Below are 20681 nucleotides of genomic sequence, written 5' to 3'. Positions count from 1 at the left end.
ATTTGGATTTGGTTATTATTAAGAAAACTCGACCAAGCTGTGCAAAGCTGAAGATCCAAGTTGATTTGGCAGCTAAGTAACCTAAGCTGGTGGAGATTGATATTGTTAACTATAAAACAAAGGAAACTAGGATTTAAGCTATTAAAATGTAGTATGACATGCTTCCAAAGTACTGTCACACTTGTAAATTACAGGGGCATGAGGAAGTAAAGCGTAAAAGCTTACATCCACAATTAAAAAAGAAGAAGTTAGAATTAAACTTCGCAGATGAGGATCTGGCTGAAGATCCTTATAATATAACAAAAATTCAAAGGAGGTTCGTGTCACGATACGATTTCTTTAGTCATGATTGCACCTATTATAACCGACCACCAGTAGGTAAGCCAACCCATAATATGGAATAATAAGTAATGGGTTTAAGAGTAGAAACTAAACAAGAATAAACAATTCTAAGATATACATGATAAACAATATAGATAAGAGGAAACAAGACAAATATATACACAAAGATCCCTCCCAGAACCTGAAAGTCAAAAGTACAGAGCTGACTAAATAAAAGAGTACAAGTCCCAAAAGTGGACCAAAAAAACTAGACTTTTCTCAAAAATAAAAGACTAGTCAAATATATTGTAAGACCCCAAAAATGTGAAAGGTCCTAAAGCAAGGAACCAAGGATGAGTTTTCAGAGAGGCTATAGAAACTAGCACCTGAAGCCGACCAAGTAAGCCATCACAGACCATGATAAGGACCACAGGCCGGCGTGAGCTGCCGTGGTAGAGATTCAGAGACTCAGACTATAGGGGATGAACCATGATGGAGGACAAAGGACTGTGGTGAGCACCACGGGCTGTGAAGTCCTTGTGGTAGACACTCTGTAGGTCCACTTGCAGACCTGCACCACGACCACATTTCATGGCCCGTAGTGATCTTTAAGGACCGTGAAGATGTCCCGTGGTGAAACTTTAGAGACTACCCCTGCAGGCCCTTTTCCGAGTTTTTCCAAGTCCCTGATTATGGGACCCAACTATGGATCATGAAGGGTCCACATGAAGTTCTTTTCGGCCATTCTTTTAAAGGGGCATTTTAGTCATTTCCTATATTTTAATTCAAAATGGTGTCATTTTGGAGGCTGAATTCTTCTATCTAAAGACCTAAACCCTTTTAAAACCTCATTCTTCACACTTGAGACTTAAGACTCTCAAATTCTCTCTTCCCAGGCTCACTCAAGAGCCTCAAGTCAAGACTAGGGTTTTCAATTCAAGGTATTCAAGTCACCATTCTTTCTCAAGTTTTCTTTTGGGTTTTGTCTCCTACAAGGTATGTGAGCTTTTCATCCATAGGTCCTTCCACCCATGGATTCTAAATGAATTTCTAATTTGATATTCTAACTTCCTTATGATGAATTCTTATGGGCTTTCATATAATGAGTTTAAATGCATAGACTATGATATATTTGGAGTTTATATACCTATATTGATGTATTTTGATTCTCAATTGCATGAGTTGAATATTTAATAATGTGCCTCTATGAAAGCTTGAAGGAGGTTTTGAGTATGAATGGTGGGTTGTTTGAGATATTCTAAATTGATGCATTTCATCACTCTCATGCATGTAATAATTCTTTAAAATGCATTTAAAGGTTTTATGAAGAGAACCCACCTAGTTTTTCTCATGATTTAAGTAAAGTTGAAATGAAGTTTTACTCCAAACTAATGATATGAAGTAAATGCTTATGTAAATGGAGTCTTTAAGAAATGATTGATTGATGAAATGTCTTCTTATAAGAACTAAGGTTTCAATGTAAAAGGACAATTCTTGCATTAAATCAAATAAAAGGTTTTAATGAGCTATTCCACCGAATGATGTTTTTGATTTTATGTCGAAGTTATATATTATGCTATGATGATGTTTAAATATATTCCATGGGATTTGAACTAGCACGAAATATAGCATGTATATGGGAACTCAACCGAAGAGGTTCTTAAGTAAAGTCTCATATTATATTAACTATGTGCCACCATAGGGGCCCTTGTCGGCTATTTTTAAGAGTCTAGTGGATATACGACTAGCCGTTAAAGTTAAAGTTGAAGAATGTTTAAAGTTGATGGAGTACTACCCCATCAAGGTAGTCTCCCTTATCTTGATGCAGGATTATCGGATTCCATATAATAGCTTGCATGGTTTTAAATGTCGGTTATGGTCATTTTTTCAAAATTTGATGGTCTAAAGGTTTTATTATACTATTTCTCTTGCACGCATTAACTTACGCATATTGTTTAAATTTATGACTTGATGTCTTTCATTTTAACATGCTCACATACTTAGTACATTCAAAGTACTAACATATACTTTTGCCTACATGATTTTACCATGTAGGAACCGGTGTTACCCCACACTCTCCTCCTCATGGCTAGATTATTCATCGAAGAATAATACTAGTGGTGAGAAACACTCCTATCCTTTTCTAGCTTATATTATATTTATACATTGAGTTTCATTTTAGTATCCTTGATCAAATCTTGAGGGTGAGCTAGGGAGATGTCTTAGCCCCTCTTACAATGTAGAAGGTATTGTTGGATATAATAAGTGATGATATGTTGAGTTTGATGCTTGTGTAATGTGAAGTCCTTTAATCCCGATTATCCCCTTTATGTTTCAGTTTATTGATTATCATAGCTAATGAATTTCTTGATGAATGCTAAGAGGCATAGGTAGGGTACCTTTGGGAGCTTCATTCGTCATGTCTTATCTAGGTCCTAGGCTTGGGTTATGACAAATTTGATATCAGAGTACGAAGTTATGAAATGGTCCTTAGAGTCGAACATACCACATCAAATAGGGTCTTATTAGTGGTTGTGAAGCACGCCACAAATACGAATAGGAGACTATGATATATTTAGGAAAGTTTTTAATTTTTTCAAACTCATGTCATGCCGTAGAGTTTCCCAAGCCTTATTCTAACTAACGACCCATTTTGTGTTCTTTAGATCATGCCTCATGGAAGAGCCCCTACAAGAGTAAGGGTTGACTATAAGGACCAAGCCCCTCCGGTTCTTGATGTCCCACATCATGAGGAAGGGGTAACCCATGCCGAGTTTTGAAATTTCATTATATTATTGGCTCAAGCCATAGCCAACCAAGGGCATCAAGGTGTACCTCCTCTTCAAATGAAAATTCCAGCCTATAGGATTCAGGATTTCCAAAGGATGAATCCGCTTAAGTTCGATGGTTCTAAACTAGATGAGGATCCTATGGAGTTTATCAATGAGGTGTATCAAATTATGGCCATCATGGGTGTGCCACCAAATGAGAAGGCTGAGCTAGTGGCATATTAACTCAAAGTTGTTGCTCGAGTGTGGTATAAGCAATGAGTTATGGAGAAGGACGAAGGGATAGGTCCGATAGGATGGAAATAGTTCAAAGGTGCCTTCCTAGACTGCTTCTTTCCATTGGAGTTAAGAGAGGCGAATATCCAAGAGTTCATCAACCTTCATAAGAGTATGAGTATGAGGGAGTATGCCCTCAAATTCATGAAATTGTCAAAGTATGTTCCCTTCATGGTCTCCGACCCCCATGCTAGAATGAGTAAGTTTATTTCTGGTGTCTCAAGCTTGGTGTCCAAAGAGTGGAAGACGACCATATTGGTCAAGGAAATGGACATCTCCCGATTGATTACTTATGCCAAACAAATTGAAGAAGAGAACTTGAGGCAGAGGTCTAGGGAGTTCAAGAAAGCTAGAGTAGATGGTCAAGGATTCAACCCTCAAAGGTCCGGTTATAGTATCAATGGCAAAGGCCAATGTGGACAATGGTTTATGGGACAAATTTCCACTAATACTCCTCCTCCCAAGTTCAATAAGGATAAGGGTCCTAATCTAATTGTCCCAAGGGGTAATGTTGGTGCCCAAGCTTTTCCCCCATGTAAGAAGTATGGGAGCACCCACAAGCTTGGCGGGCTTAAATAAGTATTTTAAATGCGGCAAACTGGGTCACCATGCTCGAGATTGTAGAGGTGGTGGGGGTGGTAGGCCTCAAGGCCAAGTTACTCATGGCCAACATGATCAAGGAGGTGTCAATGCACCAACTGTTTCTATGTGTTACATGGGAAACAAGAGGTTGAGAAAGCATTAAATATTTTTACCGATATGTTAAAGGTCTTTACTTTTGATGTATATGAATTGTTGGACCCAGGTGCAAACTTGCCTTTTTTTACCCCATTCTTAGCTAATAGGTTTGGTATCTTGCCTGAATTGTTAGTAGAGCCTTATTGGGTGTCCCTTAGGTGAGTCGGCTGTGGCTAGAAAAGTCTATAAGGGTTATCCCATGTCCATTATGCATAAAGTTGTCCCTTGTGATTTAATAGTATTTGACATGGTGGATTTCGATGTTATACTTGGGATGGATTGATTATATGCATCTTATGCTTCCATAGATTATAGGACTCGTCGAGTCAAGTTATAATTTCCAAATGAGTCCATTTTTGAATGGGAGGGTCGTGATTCAGCGGGATGAATAGAGTATGAAGAATTATGAGCCTCCATCAAAATAAAATTCCTTAGGCCACCCATATTCGAAACATATAACTGAACTTGGTAGTATAGCACCCCATCTCCTCCATAAGAAAAGACTTCTAGCATATTTTCCTTCACTAACTTCTTTAAATCAATAAGTGTTGGGTCAAGGTCTTGTTTTGACTTGACATCCACCACCAAAGATGATTCGGGCCCATTTTGGACAACAATACCACCATCATTTGTACTACACAACTTCACCCCTAGTCTAGCCAACCGGTGAACATCTTTTACCAACTCCCTCTTTCCTTCATCAACATGGGCCACACTCCCCATAAACACTCTACTAAGTATATTGGCAAATATATTGGCTTTACCCGGATGATAATGCACACTCATGTCATAGTCCTTGAGGAGTTCTAGCCACCTTTTTAACCTTAGATTAAGGTCTTTTTGGGTGAACACATATTGAAGACTTTTATGATGGATAAACCTATCCACATGCACCCCATAGAGGTAATGCCGCCAAATCTTCAAAGCAAAAACAACGGCCGCCAACTCAAGATCATAGGTAGGGTAGTTACGTTCGTTCACCTTCAATTGCCTAGAAGCATAGGCTATGTCCTTTCCATTTTGCATTAAGACACAACCCAAACCAATCTTCGAAGCATTACAATAACCCACAAATCCTTCTAATGCTTCTGGTAGACATAAGATAGGAGCGGAGGTAAATCTATCTTTCAAGGTTTGAAAGCTCTTTTCACACTCATCCGTCCATATGAATTTTGCTTTCTTTTGGGTCAATTTCATCATTGGAGATGAGATGGAAGAAACCCCTTCTACAAACCTTTTATAGTATCTGCTTGACCCAAGAAGCTCCTAATGTCCGAAGGAAACAATGGTCTAGGACAATTCTTGATCGTTTTTATTTTCTTAGGATCAACCTTGATCCCATATCTAGACACTATGTGACCTAGAAATGTCACCTCCTTCAACCAAAACGCACACTTACTAAATTTTGCAAATAATTGCCTATCCCTCAATATTTGGAGCACAACCCTCAAATGATTCTTATGTTCTTCCTTATTCAGAGAGTTGATTAAAACATCATCAATGAAGACCACAAAAAAAGTATTAAGTTAGGGTTTGAACACCTTCATTAGGTCCATGAACACCGTCGGCGCATTAGTCAACCCAAAACTAATCACTACAAACTCAAAGTGACCATACCTTGTTTGGAAAGCCGTCTTGGAAATGTCACACTCCCTCACCATTAGTTGGTGATAGCCGAACCGAAGGTCGATCTTGGAGAAGTGGCTTTCCCCTTGCAATTGATCAAACAAGTCATCTATCTTAGGGATTGGGTATTTATTCTTAATGGTCACCTTGTTCAATTGTCGGTAATCTATGCACATTCGGAGTGACCCATCCTTCTTTCTTAGAAATAGAATAGGAGCACCCCATGATAAAATACTTGGCCTTATGAACCCCTTTTCTAACAAATCCTTTAATTTTTCCTTTAACTCCTTCAATTCTGCCGAGGGCCATCCAATAAGGAGGAATAGAGATAGATTGGGTATCGGGAAGGAGATTGATACCAAAATCAATGTCTTATATGGGAGGGACACCGGGAAACACATCAAGAAACTCATTGACTAAAGGGACTAATTCAAGAGGAGGACTTTCAGAGTTAGCATCCCTAAACCTCACTATATGGTAAATACACCCCTTAGCAAATAATTTTTGGGCCTTAAGACAAGAGATCAACTTACCCTTTACCGAAAAGGTACTGAGCCTTAAAAGAGTTCTACTGGTGGGGTGGCATAAAAAAGGACATAGCAAGGTTCATGTCCGAATGTCCAAATTATCAACAAGTGAAGGCCGAACATAAAAGCCTGGGTGGCCTAGTGCAAGATATCGAAATACCTACTTAGAAGTCGGAAGAGGTGAATATGGATTTTGTAGTGGGTTTCCCTCATACCCAAAAACGTCATGATTCAATATGGGTAATTGTTAATAGAATGACTGAGTCGACTCACTTCCTACCGGTCAAGAATTCGTATCATATCGAAGATTATACTAAGTTATATATTCAAGAGTTGGTAAGATTGCATGGTACGCCGTTGTCTATTATTTCGGATCGTGGTACCCAATTCACCAATCACTTTTAGAGATTATTTCAAAAGGGCCTCGGTACTAAGGTGAAGTTAAGCATCACATTTCATCCTTTAACCGATGGGAAAACTAAAAGAATGATTCATACACTAGAGGATATGTTAAAGGCTTGTGTTTTGGATTTCAAGGGAAATTGGGATGATCATATACTGCTCATCGAGTTTGCCTATAATAATAGCTACCACTCGAGTATTCAGATGATTCCATTCAAAGCTTTGTATGGGAGACGATATAGATTTCTGGTTGGATGGTTTGAAGTTTGTGAGATGACCTTGTTAGGTCCTGATTTGGTACTTGATACTTTAGAGAAAGTGAAAGTCATTAGAGAGAGGTTGAAGATGACCCAAAGTCATCAGAAGTCCTATTCCGATTGAGTTTAAAATAGAGGATTGGGTGTATTTGAAGGTTTTACTCATGAAGGGTGTGGTTAGGTTTGGTAAGAAAAGTAAATTAAGCCTTAGGTATGTGGGGCCTTATAGAATTTTGGTTGGCAAAGTAGCTTATGATTTGGAATTACCTTTAAAATTGGCCATGGCTCATCCGGTGTTTCATGTGTCTATGTTTTGGAAATGTGTGAGAGATCCTAGTTCCATAGTGCCTTTGGAGATAGTGAATGTTGAAGAGAATTTGACCTATGAAGAGATTCCGGTTGAGATTTTGGACCGACAAGTCAAGAGATTGAGGAACAAAGAAGTTGCATCTGTTAAAGTCCTTTGGAGGAATCAACAAGTTGAAGGTGCCACATGAGAAGCGGAAGCGGACATGATAAAACGTTACCCTCATCGTTTTCATTCTACTCAAGCCTAAGGTAATAAGTATTCCATGCTTAAGTATTTAAGACTCTTATGTTTCAGTATTCCAAGTCTTCATATGCATGCATATTCATGAAGTTGAATTTTAAAGTTATGTTTTATTCAAAAGCGTAAAGGTTTCATATTTGATGCATTTCGAATGTCATTGTATATATGTTGGGTTGCAAGTCCTCATGCCATGTCCTCTTCTATGTCAATGGTTCTCATTCAAGGACGAATGTTACCAAGGGGGAGATATTGTAAGACCTCGAAAATATGAAAGGTCCTAAACCAAGGAACCAAGGACGAATTTTCAGAGAGGTTGTAGAAACTGGCACCTGAAGCCGACCATAAAAGTGTCACAGACCGTGGTAAGGACCACAGGCCATGGTGAGCCGCCGTGGCGGAGATTTAGAGACTAAGACTACAGGGGACAAACCACGATGGAGGATCACGGACCGTGGTGAGCACCATGGGTCATGAAGCCCTCCGTAGTGAGCCTTTCCCCAGGACCCTCAAGAATTTTCTTAGGTAGGGTCCACGGACACCCACTATGGGTCGTGGAACTCTCCATGAAATGTGGTGATTCCTCATGGTGGACACTCTGCAGGTTCACTTGCAGACCTATACCATGGCCACATTTCATGGCCCATAGTGATCTTCACGGACCGTGAAGATGTCCCGTGGTGAAACTCTAGAGACTACCCCTGGAGGCTCTTTTCCAAGATTTTCCAAGTATCTCATCATGGGACCCCATCACGAACCTTGAAGGGTCCCCTTGAAGTTCTTTCCTGCTATTTTTTAAACGGGTATTTTAGTTATTTTTTGCATTTAAATTAAAAATGGTATCATTTTGGAGGATGAATTCTTCCATCTAAAGACCCTAAACCCTTCCAAGACCTCATTCTTCACACTTAAGACTTAATACTATCAAATTCTCTCTTCCCAAACTCTCTCAAGAACCTTAAGGCAAGACTAGAGTTTTCAATTCAAGGCATTCAAGTCACCATTCTTGCTCAAGTTTTCTTTTGGGTTTTGTCTCCTACAAGTTATGTGAGCTTTTCATCCATGGGTCCTTCTACCCATGGAGTCCAAATGAATTTCCAATTTGATATTCCAACATTCTTATGGGCTTTCATATAATGAGTTTAAATGCATAGACTATGATATATTTAGAGTTTATATACCTATATTGATGTATTTTGATTCTTAATTGCATGAGTTGAATGGTTTAATAATGTGCCTCTATGAAGGCTTGAAGGAGGTTTTGAGTATGAATAGTGGGTTTTTTGAGATATTCTAAATTGATGCATTTCATCACTCTCATGCATGTAATAATTCTTTAAAATACATTTAAAGGTTTTATGAAGAGAACCCATCTAGTTTTCCTCATGATTTAAGTAAAGTTGAACTGAAGTTTTACTCCAAATTAATGATATGAAGTAAATGCTTATGTAAAGGGAGTCTTTATGAAATGATTGATTGATGAAAGGGCTTCTTAGCCGAACTATGGTTTCAATATGAAAGGACAATTATTGCATTGAATCAAATAAAAGGTTTTAATGAACTATTCCACCGAATGATATTTTTGATTTTATGTCAAAGTTATATATTATGCTATGATGATGTTTAAACGTATTGCATGGGATTTGGCCTAGAACCGAATGCAATATATAGATAGAGATTCGACCGAAGGAGTTCTTAAGTAAAGTCTCATATTATATTAACTATGTGCAACTGTAGGGGCCCTTGTCGGCTATTTTTAGGCTAGTGGATCCATGATTAGCCATTGGATTTTTTGGAGAATCTGCTTCCATCCTGCAAATAGTCAAATCTGAACTGAACCTGACCTGCAATAATGCGTAAATTGTCTTTCTTTCTTGGGGATGTTAATCAAGAACCGACGTCTCATGCCGACCCCATCACAGGTTCCGTCGTTAGCCAAAGAAGTACACATCAGTAGAATGAGATTGATGCATAGGCTGCAAGGCAAGGGAAAGGATAGGAATTAAAGTTGAAGCATTTAAAGTTGATGAAGTACTACCCCGACAAGGTAGTCTCCTTTGTCTCGATGCAGAAGTCATCGGCTTGCCACGATGCAGGAGTCATCGGATAACATGTAATAGGTCACATGTTCTTAAATCTCCATTACAGTCGCTTTTCCACAAATTGATGGTTTAAAGGTTTTATTATGATGTTTCTTATGCACACATTAACTTATGCATATATTTTATATATATGACTTTTTGTCCTTTATTTTAACATGCTCACATACTTAGTACATTCAAAGTACTAACGCATACTTTTGCCTACATGATTTCACCATGTAGGAAGAGGCGTTAGCCCACACTCTCCTCCTCGTGGCTAGATTGATCATCGAAGGCTACTAGTAGTGGTGAGTTCCCATGATCTGGGAACAACATTCCTACCCTTTTCTATCTTATATTATGTTTTGACATTGAGTTTCATTTTGGTATCCTTGATTAAATCTTGAGGGTGAGATAGGGACATGTCTTAGCCCCCACCATGTTTTACAATGTAGAAGGTATTGTTGGATATAGTAAGTGACGATTGTTGAGTTTGACTCTTATGTAATATGAAGTCCCTTAATCTCGATTATCCCCTTTATGTTTCCGCTTGTTGATTATCATTGCCGATGAATTAATTGATGTATGCTAAAAGGATTAGGTGGGGTGTTTCCGGGTGTTTCATTCTCCGCATCACGTGTAGGCCCTACGCCTTGGTTGTGAAAAACTTAGCATCAGAGCATGAGGTTATGAAATTAATTGTTCGTGGTTGTGAAGCGCACCACAAATACGAATAGGAGACTATGAGGTGTTTAGAAAAGTTTGTCCTATTATTTTATTTGTGAATGTGGATGGTTTTTAGGATTTTATACTATCCTATTAACTACCCTAAGCCCTCCTAACTCATTCTCACCCTAACACTCAAATCCCAAAATCCTCTCTCTAAAGTTCTCTCTCAAGAGTCTTTTTCTTCCTCTAGCAGTTCAAAGAGAAAATAAAGGTCAAGTCTCAAAGTTAAGATCTAAAGTATGTGAGAATTCATCTATGGGTTCTTTACCCATGGAGTCCCAAGGTTTTCTAAAAATTCTCTTATGAATTCTTCTTTTAAAAGCTCTAGTTTCATGATGGGGGTATGAAAAAGAACGGCTAGCAATAGAAAAAAATGGGTGTGGCATGTGAAAAAAATATATATACACCCCTCAACTTTGTCATTTAAAGCTGATATACCCCCGTTATGAAAGGGGCACATATATACCCCTACCGTTATACAAATAGCTCACATATACCCCCACTGTTACACAAATTGCTCACATATATCCCCCAGCATTACAAACATAGCTCACATATACCCTTTTCATCTTAATGAAGTGAAAAAAATATTTTTTTAATTTTTATTTTTTTTAAAAAATCATGTATGGGGTATATTTTTTTTGAGAAACTACAAAATTATAAAAGATATATATACCCATACATGTGATTTTTTTAAGCAAAGGTTAGGGATATATATATATTATCTTTTCACGCATGAATTATTTTTTGACTTCTTTAATTATCATTATTTGAGTTTCTAATTCTTATTTTATTTTTATTTTTCCATTATTTGGTGTAAATATAAGACAAATAAAAGAAGAGTGAATGAAAAAAGAGAAAAAAATAAGAAAAAATTTAAAACTATTTTTTGAAGCTACATTGTAATTTAGAACTAATTTTTTGCTGTTATATTGTAATTTAGTTTTTGTATCTATTAAAAAATTAGGCCATGTATGATAAATTTTATGCTAAAATTAGTGAGAAAGATAAATTTAACCATCAAAATAATAAATTAAAATTAGTTGTTGAATCAAAAAAGTCAAAAAAATAAATTACGTGTGAGAAGGATCAAATATACCCATATATATATAGTTTTTAAATAAAAAACTTTAAAAAATAAATTTACAATTATTTTTGTCACTTCTATTAGAAAAGAAGGGTATATGTGAGTCATTTGTGTAACAGTAGGGGTATATATGAGTCACTTTCATAAATATCAACTCTAAATGACAAAGTTGAAGAGTATATCAAACCCTTTTCCCTTTATTATATATTCTTATAAGTAGCAATTGAAATCGACGAAGCAAATTTAGAACCAACCTGCTTGGTGCCATGTGTTAAGTTGAAGACAATAACATTGTTGAAAGTCGGCGGTTATAGTGCCACGAACGATCCAAATTATCACAATCCGATTCCTTAGGTCATGATGACACCTACTATAACCCACCAGTAGGTAAGCCAACCCGTCAATCTGAAATTTCAAGTAATGGGTTTGAGGGAAAAAACTAAACAAGAGTGGCAAATTATAAAGATAAGAAGAAAGAATGAGCGGAAGTAAACCAAAACATGATATAAACAACTAAAGATCCCTTCCAGATCCTGGAAGTCACAAGTACAGAGCTGCTACAAAATAAAAGATGAGTACAAGTCTCGAAAGTGGATCAAAAATATATATACAACAACTGGCTAGTCTTAAAAGGCAAAAGATGGGCCATCCATACTGAAGAAGACAGAAATGATCCGAAAATGCCAAGTGCTTACCCTAGTCTATGAAACTTACTACAACAGGCTCGATCTATCCACTGAGGTAGCTGATGCTCGATCCTGCACCACAAAAGTCGATATAGAGTGTAGTATGAGTACCAAGACAACAGGTACCCAGTAGGAATCATAGACCGACTGAGCAGAAAAAGTGAAAACAATATGAGAAAGAGGAACTTAAATAGGAATCAACATAAGCATCTAAAATGAAAAGAGTACTATCTACGAGAACTACAACTAACTATACCTAACTGAACCCCTATAAGCCCAGCTGGGACACTCATGCGCAAGTTAAATAAAAACCCATATGAATCCCCATAACCCGCCGAGTACACAAAATAGATACAACTATCAAGACTGGGATTCAAGAATCTACGATGTCATGAACCGAAGAACTGCATCATTTCCAAACCCAGAATCTCCAAGAGTCAATGAACTATGGGTGCCTTAGGGGTCGAGGGCGAGACTAGGACCCATATGCTCGCCCGAATTTCCAACGTGGCCAAGGTTGGGACTGGGTACCCGGATGCTTGCCATAATACATCGATATAGTCGAGGCTGGGACTGGGTACTCGAATTCTTGCCAAATACCACTTTTGAACACTTAAAGCCTATGAAAACTCAAAATTTCCAAATGCTTAACTTTTCAATTTTCTAAAAACCAACATCTGATACCAATTAGAAATGACTCGGGATAACTAAAGGGAGAGGTAAAATGGTCATTTTACAAAATTCCAAAAATGATATTCAGGGTCATTACAACATCCACTACTAAAAGAACTTTCATCATTGAAAGTATAAGTATAGTCACTGCTAGGAGGCATGAAAGGATGAGGGTTCTGGCCGTGCATGCTTTGGTTGAACCTCGGATACCTTCTCGGGTTGAACAACACCATCACAGAACTCAGGTTGAGAGGAAAATCCTTAAATTCACTTCCAACTCAAAAAACTTCTGCAGTCCTTTCTTGGGCTCCAACTCTAGCTCACTTAGCCCGAATTTGACCAAAAACACCAAATTTCAACTAAGGACGACCAAACTTAACCAAAACCACCGAAATAAGTAATATAGGACCATGGCAGATACAAATCACTCAAAATTCCAAATACTTGTCTTTTATTTCTAAATCCTTTTCTCCAAGCCACTAAGGACATTCTACCAAACCCTAGCTATCCTAAAAACCTTCAACGCAATCCAAAAATTGCCTACTGAACCATACAACACCAACCTCAAAGGAGTTACATACTCTATCTGAACATTGGAGGATGAAAATAACCAAAACAAGGAGATACCCAGGCAAAGCCCCAAATCCCAATCTCAACTTGAAAAACCAAGAATCCAAACTGAAACTCACCTTCTGGAACTGAACACTTTGCTCCAAAGGAGGATGGTACCACGAATGACAAGACCGTACAGAGTTCAACCCCAGTGACTCACTTCTACTATAGAAACTTCTAAAAAACTAGCATCGTGTGCCCACAAAACACTTTGCTGCCTTAATTTTGAGCCCGTCATCCTAGTCCAAGGGAAACCAAGATGGTAGGCAGTGCAAAAGCATGACCAATTAATCAGTAATAGTCCAAGGGCATCTACTCCCACTCACAAACACCGTAATCTACCGAATATGCCAAACTCAAGCTTTCCATCCTGAATAAATTTATCTCACACTTCACAAATTACCTTAACCCCATCCTATTTATGAGATTTCCAACCAACTTCCCACCGGGTAGGTAAAAGAGAGTAAACCTCAACTCCGCAGTCTAAGGACTGGAAATACCAATAAGGCATAAAGAGGAATCAATAGGCAGAATCTACCGTAACTCCAAAGATGCTACACCTCTATCACATACTACCTTGATAGCCAACCCTTCAACTACAAACCAATCGAGGCAAATTAATGAGGACAATCGTCTAAGCCAAGAAAACTAGAATGGAAGAGGGGGTTACTAATCAAATCAAAGCTAGTTAAGAAAAATTGTACGAAGAAGCATTCAACCACTAACCCTGTGGGACAACCTCTAACTATGGAAACCTTCTAATCTAACCAAAACCTCCAGAACCACAAATCCCAACACCAAACAAAGTTGTTATAGCCACCTATCTAACAAGGAATGACACAACCACAAAATTAATGGTGAGGGAGACAATAGGGAAATCTTACTAGCCGACCCTGCTGTATCAGTACACAACCCAAACCAACTCTAGATGCATCACAATAAATGGTGAATCCCTCGCCCTCAACTGAAAGAGTCAATATAAGAGCGGGGGTAGGCAACTCCTTGAGTCTCTGAAAGCTCCTCTCACACTCTTCTGACCACACAAATGAATATCCTGAGAATCAACTAGGTCAAAGGTGCTTCTATGGTAGAAAATCTCTCAACAAAGTGCCTATAGTACCCTGCTAATCAGATGAAGCTATGAATCTCATTCACATATGTGGGCCTAGCCCAATCACAAATAGTATCAATCTTTGTCGGATCTACCATAATCCCATCCTTGGACACTATGTGCCCCAAGAATGCTACGGACTCCAGCCAAAACTTATACTTTGAGAATTGGCATAAAGCCACTAATCTTTTAAAGTCTAGAGCACTACTCTCAAATGCCACTCATGCTCATCCCGGCTCCGCAAGTATACTAGAATATCATCATGAAGAATATGAAAAATGAGTTCAAGTACTGCCTAAACACCCGAGTCATCAAGTCCATGAACGCAGAAGAGGTGTTAGTCAACCCAAAATACATCACCAAGAACTCATAGTAGCTATAACGAGTCCTAAATGTGGTCTTAAGGACGTCCGCTGCCCTAATCCTCAACTGGTGGTAGTCGAATCTCAAATCAATCTTAGAAAATACCACGGAACCCTGATGCTGATGGATAGATCATCAATATTAGGCATGGGGTAATGGTTCTTCACCGTCACCTTGTTCAGCTGCATGTAATCAACACACATCCACATATCCTATCTTTCTTCTTAACAAATAGGATGGGTGCACCCCACAATGACACACTCGGGCAAATAAATCCCTTACCTAGAATATCCTCAAGCTGCACACTGAGCTCCTTGAGCTCTGTGGGGTCCATATGGTAAGGTGGCATATAAATAGGCTTAGTGCCTGGCTCCAAATCTATGGCAAAATCAATATCTCTCTCTAGGGGTAGGCCAGGTATGTCAGTAGGGAAGACATCAGTAAACTCCCTAACCACAAGGACTGAATCAATAGTAGGGGCCTCGCTGGACACATCACGTACATATGCTAAGTACTTCAAGCACCCGGACGCAACTAGTCATCATGCCCGCATAAAGGATATAATCCTAGTTGGCGAGCGACTATAAGCGCCCAGCCACAGGACTAGGGAATGCAAGGCATGGCTAATGTAACGTTCTTGGAATAATAGTCCAAAACTGCATAATGAAGGGATATCCAATCCATGCCTAAAATAACATCGAAGTACACGATATTAAGTAAAATCATATCTGCTCGAGTCTCATGCCCCTGAATTGTCACCACACAGGATCTACAAACCAAGACATAGAGCAAAATATATAGAAAAAAGGAATACCAACACACATAGGAATACCTAGATGCATCTCCTTTCCAACTAGACAACAACAGTACCGAGAATCCCTTCCCCAATGAGCTAACTACTATGCCGCCAAAACTTGATTCATAGCCGAAGCCAAAAGGTCATAAAATCTAGTATTGCCGCTGCATCCCGAAGTTATGATCATATCGAGTTATGGATGAGGGTGTTATTAAGAGTAAGGATGTCTCCTAGCTATGGCCAACTACCAGGCACTAGCCCGCTACTCTCTTCTAGAAGGATCTAAGTCTGCTGAAGCAATGCCGGGGCAACTAAAGTAGGTCTAGAAACTATACTAAGGCCAACATACTCCACAATATCAATAATATTCTCGTTCAACTCTCCTTACAATACTAACAGATAACGACAAGATACACATGCTTCCAAATATCTGAGAAACCCAATGAAAACCCTAAGCATGATTTCTAACACCTAAGATATACAGATAAGCTACCCTACTCAAATTCGATCAATATCAACATAATTTCACACATTTCGGCTCAATCGAAAGAAAGGAAACTCATAGCCTATCTATAGGCTGAACATGCGAGCTCCAAATCACTCAGCTAGAGCTTTTCTCTTTCGAATGGCCTCAAAACATTGCCACGCTGCTAAAAATAGAATCACAACATCATTACGGTCATTTAGACACTAATTTCATTATTTTTGGAGACAGATCAATTTTAGTATCTAAAATGGACAATGTGGTACCCATGTCCAGAATTCTGAAAATGACCTCAAAAATAGGTTCTAAACATTTTCCCAAGCTCACAAATCAATTTGGTAACCGATATGGAGTTGGGAAACTATGCAAAATGAGCATGCAACGAAATTTCACAAAATTCAAACTAAAAGATGAAAATAAAAGCTTTTTGATCAGCAAATTCTGAAAAAACTAGATCCTCCCAATCCAAAAAAATTACACCATGACATTCCTTGCAAAAAAAACCACAATCTAGCTTCAAAAATCACTAAAAACAGAGTTCAAAAGACCAAGATATAATTTTCCAAAATTCCACACAATTTCGATCCAAAAATGGCTAAAACAGTACCTATATTCATATATTTCCGTCACACAAAGCCTCCCCACAAGATTCTGAGTTTACTAGTGGATTCCCATGAAATTCTCTTGAACTTAGACCTTGAATCATCAAAATCGGGTTTATATAGAACAAGAAATAAATTTTCAAAATTCTTCAAAAATTAATTCTGAAAATGGACATTACAGCAAGTAGAATTAAGATTTTATCTCAATCGAATGCCTCAAATTTGTTTTCGAGCTTCGCAATGCGTTCTCCTCGAAAATTCTCATAAGTTTGCCTTTTGATACACCCAATTTGGAGCTCTATAGCCCAAGATATAGGGTTTTAAAGTTGAGAGAAAATCCAAAAATAGGTTTGCTCCAGATTGCTGCAAAATCTGATTTTGGAAAAATCCAAAATATCTGACGGGGTGCTTGGGATTTTTTGGAATTACGCATTCAAAATTCTCATACGAGGTCATTTTAATGAAAACTAGGTCCCACATTCAATTGTCATTTTAAGCCACATTCCACAACAGGCCACGAGATTAGATTGAAGCCTTAAAAAGCGAACAAAGGGTCGTTCCTGACCAAACTCAACATTCCAAAACTAACCACGCTGTCAGAATTATTATCTGAGCGTGTTTTCCAAGAATGTTGATCAAAGTCAACCATAGGCTATCTTTCAAAGTTAAAAAAGTCAAATGGACCAAACTCGTATCGATTGCCTCGATACTTGTGCTGACCATGCTTCTAGAATAATCTCATTATCTTAGAGCTTATGTAACCATAAGAATTTAAATTTGAGGTCTCCTTGAGTCGAAATTTGAATAGTCGCAACTAAACCAACTTAGGCCTTTATTTTACCAAAATGGGCTCGAAACATATAAATATTCAACCAACACTTCTTCTAAACCAAAAACCATCTTCCAAATCCAACGAAGACATCAGAATATCATTCTGAGCATCGAAACTCCAAACCTTGGCCTAAAATTCCTCAAATTCTCAACTCAAAACCTCAAATCTTGGTTACAACTCCAAAACTGATTTCGTAAACTCTCTTCGACCAATTTCGACATTCCAGAGCTATTGGAATCGATGAAATTCTATTCTAAGACCCGTAGCTCCGGTTGGCCCCAAATACCACTTTTAAACATTTAAAGCTTATGAAAACTCAAAATTTCCAAAGACTTATCTTTTAGTAGGATTTTCTAAAACCAACACCCGGTACCAATCAAAAATGACTCAGGACAACTAAAGGTAGAGATAAAATGGTCATTTTATTAGATTCTAAAATTGACCTTCAGGGTCATTACACAAATCCTCTAGGATTTCTATTTTCCAATTTATTTTGAACTCAATTATTTTATTTGGGGTTTTCTACATTTATAAATAGTCCATAAAAATAAGTCTTCCACAACTAACATACAACTCACAACAAACTTTTAACCTAGGACTTAGATTTTTATAGCTTGACAATTTGGAAGAACCGTCATAAAGATCGGAGAAAATTGATTTATTCTTTTTTCTCTATTTTTATTACATTTTCTTCAAGAATTCAAGATTTTGAAATTATTCTATTCAATTTGCAAGTTCATAATCAAAATTTTGTCTATAATTCTAAATTATGATAATCAAATTATGAGTAGCTAAATTCATAACTAGGGTTATGGGAACCATGACACAATAATGAAGTAGGTAAATATATAGGTGATTGTCGGTAAGTGTTTAGTATTGCATTGTACTTTTTTTGTCGTGTTTTCCTTTTAATGAGGGCTCGCATTAAAAGTCGTATGTATTCATTACTTTCTCCAAAGAGGGGTAGTGATTAGGAAAAAAAAACTACAACAGAGATTCGAAGAGTAACCTTCGTCTAAGAACTTGATCCGGAAGGGGATAGTTTTCTGAGATAAAAAATAAGGGTTAGTTGGTAATACACTCTGAGGCCGGGAGGAGATGAGTAAAATATATTTAATAGAGTCAGAAGCGTTTAAGTGCACATAACTTGATAGATGTTTCATGCGACACACTGATACGATATCACCAATACCTAACGACTACTAATTTATATGTCATAAGAAATACAATCCTAGTTACCATCTCATATTGTTAACAACCTTAAGTTTTATTCTGTTACTGTGAACGTTTACTTATTGAAGCAATAAATCTCCCCCTTTACTTTATGCATGTTTATTATTTGGAAATATTGACTGCAACTGAGTTTAAGTGATAGTAGACTTATTTCCTCTGCATTTCCTGTGGGTTCGACTCCAATCAAATTGGGTTCTATATTTGACAATGACTGCTTTATACTTCTTAATTGAAGTGTAAGTTTGAGCGTATAAAATTTTGGCGATGTTGCTGGGAATGTGGTTTAGAAATTGTCTTTACTATTTATTTTTACTTGTAGTCTTTATTTTTTTTTAAAAAAATATTTTTCTTTATCATTTTTCTTTTTTCTTTTATTTTACTCTTCCTGAGATGACATCTGAGAAAGTGTGAAGTGATAGGTTCTCTTGTAATTCTTGTACCTTTGATAGTCTGGATCCTCACAGGAAATAGATGAGAGTATGAAACGTGTGCTGATAAACCTTATAGAAAGAAGAGTTGACCTCATATATGAAGTTGAGATGCTTGGCTTGGATATTCACAATTTAAATGTTGAGTTGAGTGCAAAGGTTGATATGTTTGATTCTCAACAATGTAGTTGTAAATTTTGTGAGGAGAAAAAGATGCTTATAATCCAACTTGAGGAGCTAAAATTGGAGGGCCATTTACTTGATCATACTTTTACTGACGTTGTTACTTTTGAGAAGAGTACACTAGAGTTATGTAAGAAAGTAGATAATATTAATTTTAAAAACTATAGTGTGCGTAAATATGAGGGTGTAAATAATAATATCATTCATTATGTTTAGATAGTATTATTTTTCTACATTATGTTTAGATGATTGGATATTATTTTTCTACATTATGTTTAGATGATGGGATATTAATCCAGCCATATGAGCATGTGTAGAGTTTATGGTGGAGGAATAATGTGTCTATATTCTTGTATTTATTATTCCAAAATTAAAAAAATACATTCCTCATTCAAGGGCCAAGAATTGCAACATACAAATTTTATTGCTTGGTTCCTTTATTTTTATATCTCCACATCTTGAACAGAATAGAAACATTGATGCAAAAATAGGGGTGCAATTCATATCCTCAAAATGGAAGATGAAATAGTAAAATTAATGATCTCATGTCGCAACGTTAAATCAAGCGCTTATTGGGAGGCAACCCAATTTGTAGTGTAGCTTTTTATTTTTTTATTTTTTATTTTTTAGTGTGACTTTTTTTTGTTTTTTTTTTGTGTCTTTGCAGATTTAGGGGAAGTATGAGTACCCAAATTTGGATCTAAGGAATACGTTTTGAGCTTAAGTGTGGGTGAACGCGATCCTTGATTAAAATTGAATGAACGTGTTGCTAGCTAGCCCCTAAAGGGTCTCAGGGAGTATTACTTACCCTTCTGCTTCATCTCTTTTCTATTAATTGCTTTAGGGACAAAGCATGATTTTAAGTGTGGGGTGAAATATCTTCCAATATTTTAAGGGAGAAGTATGCTATAATATTTTATTTATTAATTAATTAATTTATTTATTTTTAGTTGATTTTATTTTGAGAATGTCCAAAAATACGAAAAGAGTTTTTTATTCTTTAGACTAAAAATAGTTTTTGAAGGTTTTTAGAATTTTTAGAGTATACTCCGCCCACTCATTGAATTTTCTTTTCAGTTCTTTTTCACGGGGGAGTCCTTTGAGCTGAATAATTTTTTTTTTTAGAATAACATTTATTTTATTTTATTTTTTTGGAGAGAAAAGAAAAGACCTTTTTGACTTATTTGATACTAGCAATTTAGGCATGAGTTGAGTAGTACTTTTCTGTAGTGCTTGAGAATAAAATTTACAATAGACATTTTGACAACTAAGCTCATGGTTGTGACTCTATATATAATT

The sequence above is a fragment of the Solanum dulcamara genome, chromosome 12 (assembly GCF_947179165.1).
Source record: "Solanum dulcamara chromosome 12, daSolDulc1.2, whole genome shotgun sequence".
In the NCBI taxonomy this organism is placed as follows: domain Eukaryota; kingdom Viridiplantae; phylum Streptophyta; class Magnoliopsida; order Solanales; family Solanaceae; genus Solanum; species Solanum dulcamara.
Note: the sequence above shows the minus strand (reverse complement) of the source record.